Raw genomic sequence first — 6,000 nt, forward strand, 5'->3', positions numbered from 1 at the left:
AAATGAAAAAATAAGAAAATAAATAAATTCCAGTGATACAAGTCAATGGAATGTCTGACAATTAAAAAATTTTCCACTCGAATAATGTAAGTTTCTAGTAGAATAAGTCCATTGATTTATTTCACTATGAAAATGGAAAATTTCCACTCGACAAAAAACAACAAATTTTCATTTATAAGAAACACGAAGAAAAAAATTAAAAAGAAATAATTGAAAATTAAAATATTAAAAATATAACAATATAAAATATAAAAATATAAAAATATAAAAATATAAAATACAAAAATATAAAAATATAAAAATATAAAAATATAAAAATATAAAAATATAAAAATATAAAAATATAAAAATATAAGAATATAAAAATACAAAAATACCAAAATATAAAAATATAAAATTAAAAAATGTATAATAAACCAATTAAAAACGAGAAAAAATAAAAAAAAACAATTAAGGACAAAAGAAATACTACAAAAAAAAATGAAAAAATTCTCCCTCGAAAGGATTCTTTTATTTTTTTATTGCGTCATTAAACTAAAGACAGTTATAAAAATAAAATTACTAAAATCAGTGTTATTTTCCCTTTTCAAAAAAGAAATAAAAATAAAGATTAAAGAATAAAAAAATAAAAATAATGAAAGTGAATGAATTTTACGACCTAGTGCAATTCGCCTTGTGAGAGCTAAAAATAATAAATCTATAACCAAGTCTCTGGCAGTGTATACGTGAAAAAGAAACGGTGGAAAATTCTCACCCTTCCTTACCTTTAATTTTTCTATAGATATATATAAAGACGTACAACCGCATATCTATCTATCTCTCTCTAGATATATAAACCTGAACACAATAATGAGAATTTTTTTCCTTCCCCCTCCTAAAAAAAAAGAAATGAAAGAAAGAAAGAAAGAAAAAACCCTTAAATCCCCTACTTTTCTCTTTTTTTTTTATTTTTCTACGATACACAATGATTAAGTGCTAACTCAAGCATCAGTAGCAATCAATTTCTCATTTCTGGACCCACATTAACCCACGAAATTGGCTTAATCTTGGCCCAGATCTTCTATATAGTGTGCTATTACAGGAACTATAATCAAGTCGAGGGAAATCTGAATTTTCTTCATTCTCGATAATAAGAATAATGAAAAAAAAAATTCTAAAGTGAAAAAAAAACAAAGAAAGCTAGAGAAAGAGAAGAGAAGATGAGATTTAATTAAAAATTTTTGAAAGACTTTTTGAATATCAACGAAAACATTTCAATTTGAATTATTCAAATTTTCATTAAAACAAATATGCAAAATTAATAATTTTTAGTCGAAAAAATCATATATTTGTCTGACAAATAAAGAATTTTCCACTCAAATTAACGAGATTTCAAGTAGAATGTGTCAATTTTAGGTCAGACAAAAATCAAGTTATTTAATAATAGAAAAATATTTGAAGAAAGTTAATACAAAATTTATAAACGTCTATAGTGGTACAAGTCAATAACTTGTCTGAGAATTAAAGACGTTTTCAATTTTCATAACATAAATTTTAAGTGGAATCAGTAAATTTTAAGTCAGACACGAATGCATTTTTTAGTTGGAGAAAAAAAAAACGGTAAAAACAAAAAATAGGAAATTTTAGTGATACAAATCAACGAATTGTCTGACAATTAAAGAAATTTTCAAGTTTTTAATTTAAAAACATAAATTTTAAGTAGAATGAATAAATTTTAAGTCAGACATGACTAAAATTTTATTCCGTTTAATTAACATTTTCGAAAGATTTTTTGAATTAGTAAAAATGTTTATTACATAATTTAAATTAGTGATTGTTTATTATTTATTATTATTACTTTTTTGTAAAAATGGCAAATTTTCGTAAAAGAAAATATGAAATTAAAATTTTTTAAATTTCGAATTTAAGTGAGTTTAAACTTTAAATTTTTTACTTTTCAATCTCATGGAATATTTTATGCTCCATTATTTATTTTAATCGATAACTCAACAGCGTAAAAGAATCTAAAATTAAATTAAAAAATTATTTATTATTTTATTAACAGTGCTCTACAACAATAATAAAATAATTTTACCACTCTTAATTTCTTTTTCTCCAAATATTGAAGAGAACAAATTTTTCATAAATAAATATTAAATTTGCATTTTAATATACAGTATTCAATTGAATTAAAATCTATAATTTGAAATATGATAAAATTTTCAATATTTCGAACTAAACGTTTATTTCAGTGACAGGTTTAATTTCTGAGATTATGTCACGAATACGTTTTGTAGAATTTATCATTTATTTATTTCATTTTAAAAATCGATGGGATAAATTTTGCTTTTCTATTTATGTTACTTAAGAGAATAATGCAAAATTATGTGAATAAATTAAAATATGGATGATAAATAAATAATTAAATAGGTAAATATAAAAATTTTCCTTGTGGAAATAATGGAAATAATTTTAGTTTAGAAAATAGTGAAAATAATTTTACTTTAGAAAATAATGAAAAAAAATGTTTCCTTTCGAAAATAGTGAAAATAATTTTACTTCAGAAAATAATAAAAATAACTTTTCCTTTCGAAAATAGTGGTAATAATTTTACTTTAGAAAAAAAAAAAATTATTTTACTTCGGAAAATAATTTCACTTTGGTGAAAGTAATGAAAATAATTTCTGCTTTTGAAAATAATGGAAAACAATTTACCTTTAGAAAATAATTAAAATAATGTTTGCTTTAGAAAATAGTGGAAAAAATTTTACGTCGGAAAATAATCATGTAAAAAAACAAAAAAAAATATAATTCTGCAAAAAATTTATAAAAAAATAAAAATAATTTAATTAAAATTAAAAGATATTAAAAATAAGAGACAAAATTTTACAAACAAATTTTTGTAAAATTAAAAAATTGTTCTTGGAAATTATCGAATGAAAAAAAAATTAAACGAAATATTGCAAAACAAAATGAGAAAAGTGTTTTCTAAGAGAATAAATTTACAAAAAAAATAAAATAAAGAAAAAATGACTGAAAATAAAATTTATCGAAAATTCCTTCAAAAACGTTGAATTTGAAAAAATGCATTATTTTTACATAGAAAATTTTAAGAAAAAAATCTTCTTGTAAAAATTAAGAGTAAAAATTACAAAAAACAAGTCCTTTGTCCATTTTCTAAATATTTCTCCTAAAGTTTTGAACGTTTAAATAAACAAATAAATATTGTTTTCTATTAAAATATTTTCAAAATTTACCAAAATAAAATTAAAAATAAAATAAATTAAGCATTTATAGAGAGGAATAAATTTTCAATATTAACAAAAAGAATATTTTCTAAAAAGAATTCAAATTTTAACGAAGAATAAAATAAATTGTCGTTCATTGGAACGAAAAATTAATCAATATTCCGTAAAATTGCAAAAAAAGGGGATTAAAAAAAAATCACTATAATACTAAAAATCTCCGTAAAATTACAAAAAGGGCAATTAAAAAAATAACAAAAAAGGGTAATTAAAAAAATAACTAAATATAAAAATCTCCATAAAATTGCAAAAACGTCAATTAAAAAAAAAAAAAATCACTTTAAAAAAAAGGAATAAAATTCTCCAATAATTTCCGAAGGAAAAATCTATTTTCAATATTCACTATATATACACATATTTTCTATATTCACTCCCTATTTATACACAATCTTTCAAAATCATTAAATTCCTGTTCCTCTCTCGCATAGCGTCACAAGAAAAAAAAGGGGTAAAGAAAAATCACTGAAAAAATTTTTTTTTCCACCCGCCCCCACTCATATACACTCTTACCTTATATCACGAGAGAAAAAACAGTGAAAAACAGTTAAAAAAAAAAAAAATTTTTCACTTCCGAAATATTTTTTTCACCGAAACGCTTGACGACGAAGACGACGTTTTTTCCGCGTGAAAAGCAAGATCAAAACTCGTCCCAAGTATTTTCATCGAAGAGAGGGTTTGGTTTTCGAAACAAGAAAAAGGTGTCGTTGTGTAAAGATCACGTGTCAGTCCTGCGCATTCAACCCTTTCAAAAATATCAAGGGAATGAGAAAAAAAAGTGTAAGAGAGAGAGAGAGAGAAGGGGGTGGGGGGAGATGGGTCGAGAAAAAAAAATAATAAAAAAAAAAAAAAATAAAAGAACGCTGAATAGGGCAGCGTGCTGATAATATAAACCGCGAGGGGTCGACGTACGTCGTTTCCGAGGACTAAAGGGGCGTCCCACTTGTTACAGAACAGCCAGTAGTGCCACAGGTATTTTTTTTCTATTCGACAAAAAATGCTCTTTTTCTCAAAAACTGGCACTGTAATTTTTTCACGGATTTTTTTTTGATTTTTTAATTCTAACACTTTTATTTTAGAGGTGTTTAAAAAAAAAAAAAAAGAGAGAGAAAAAGAGGAAAAACTGAAAGAGAGAAAAAATAGTTTTGATGTGGAAAAGAAAAGAGGGAGAAGGAAAAAAAAGAAAGGAGAGAAGAGGAAAACAAAAGAAAAGAGAGAAGAGGGAAAAAGAGAGAAAAGGAAAAAAAGAAAATGGGAAAGAGAAAAAACAGGAGAGAGAAAAAATAGGAAATGGAAAAAAGAAAAAAACAGGAAAGAGAAAAAAGAAAAAATAGGAAATAGAAAAAAGAAAAAACAGGAGAGAGAAAAAATAGGAAATGGAAAAAAGAAAAAACTGAAAAGAGAAAAAATAGAAAAAAGAAAAAATAGAAGAAGAGAGAAAAGAAAAAATAGGAAATAGAAAAAAGAACAAATAGAAGAAGAGAGAAAAGAAAAAATAGGAAAAGAGCGAAAATAGAGAAAGGAAAAAGTAGAAAATAGAGAAAACAGAGAAAATAGAGAAAAAAAGGGAGAAATTAAAAGGGGAGAAGAAAGAAAATAGAGAAAAAAATAAAATCTGGGAAAAGGGAAAGATAGAAAAATTGAAAAGGGGGAAAAATGAAAAAAGGCGAAATTAAAAGGGGAGAAGAAAGAAAATAGGGAAAAAAATAAAATCTGGGAAAAGGGAAAGATAGAAAAATTGAAAAGGAGGGAAAATGAAAAAGGGAGAAAGAAAAGAGAGAAAAATGAAAAGAAGGGAAAAAAGAAAAGACTGAACAAGAAAATAAGGGGAAAAAATAAAGAGAACCAAGAAACTAAGGAAGAAAAGGAGGGAAAAAGCGAGAAAGGGAAAAAGAAAAGAAAGAAAAAAGAAAACGAGGGAAAAAGAAAAGAAAGAAAAAAAGAAAACGAGGGAAAGAAGAAAAGGAGGGAAAAAGAAAAGAGACAAAGAAAGAAAAGGAGGAAAAAAGAAAAGAGACAAAGAAAGAAAAGGAAAGCAAAAAGAAAAGAGAAGAAAAAAATCGAGAGAAAACAAGAAAAGACAGAATTAAAAAACAGAGGAAAATAAAGAAATGCGACAAAAAATAAGAAAAAGAGAGTAAAAAATAGAGAAAAAGTAAAAAAAGAGAGAAAGAGAGTAAAAACAGAGAAAGATACTCAAAAAAGAGAGAGATAGACAACAAAAGCTAGAGGAAAAATAAAGATAAGAGATAGACAGCAGAGAGAGAGAGAGAAATGAACAAGAAAAAAAGAAAGAAAGTAAAGAGGTGCGAGAAAAGAAAAGAGAATTTGATTTGTTGTTGTTTTTTTTTTTTTTTTGAAAAATGAAAGAACCACACGCTTCGACTTACCTATGACGTGTGTGTGTACTACCCACTAGTTCGCCAATGAAACAGTGAAAGCTTGCCTGAGAATTGCGAGGGTGCTGCCGTCCAGGGCCTCCGGGTCGATACGGACACGCCTGCGCTTGCCCCTACAATTTTCATCCCTACCCAGCGAAGAGAAAATCAACCATCAACGAACACGCGACTCTGTGTTCAACTGATATACGTATATGGGAGAATATCTCAATGCAAAAATGTGTGAGTATTCGAGATAAAAGCCTACCATACATTTCGACAGTGCCGTACACTCCATTCACTCCGTTTAACTACTTACTGTCCTCTCTCATTTTTTTTTT

The 6,000-nt window shown here is 25.5% G+C and overlaps 1 protein-coding gene across 4 annotated transcripts in view; it reads right to left on the minus strand.

Annotated features, from left to right (window-relative positions):
* The window catches only part of LOC122508348 (synapsin), an 84,522-nt gene extending 78,751 nt beyond the window's left edge, over window positions 1-5,771 (minus strand). For 3 of the 4 annotated variants that reach the window (XM_043621636.1, XM_043621635.1, XM_043621637.1), the window contains exon 1: window positions 5,672-5,771. The gene's annotated coding sequence lies outside the window, so the exon portion shown is untranslated. The remainder of the gene's footprint in view (window positions 1-5,671) is intronic. The other variant, XM_043621638.1, reaches the window with a different exon arrangement.
* Window positions 5,772-6,000: the final 229 nt, after the last annotated feature.

This window comes from Leptopilina heterotoma, unplaced genomic scaffold, assembly GCF_015476425.1.
Source record: "Leptopilina heterotoma isolate Lh14 unplaced genomic scaffold, ASM1547642v1 Lhet_54, whole genome shotgun sequence".
Classification (NCBI taxonomy): Eukaryota; Metazoa; Arthropoda; class Insecta; order Hymenoptera; family Figitidae; genus Leptopilina; species Leptopilina heterotoma.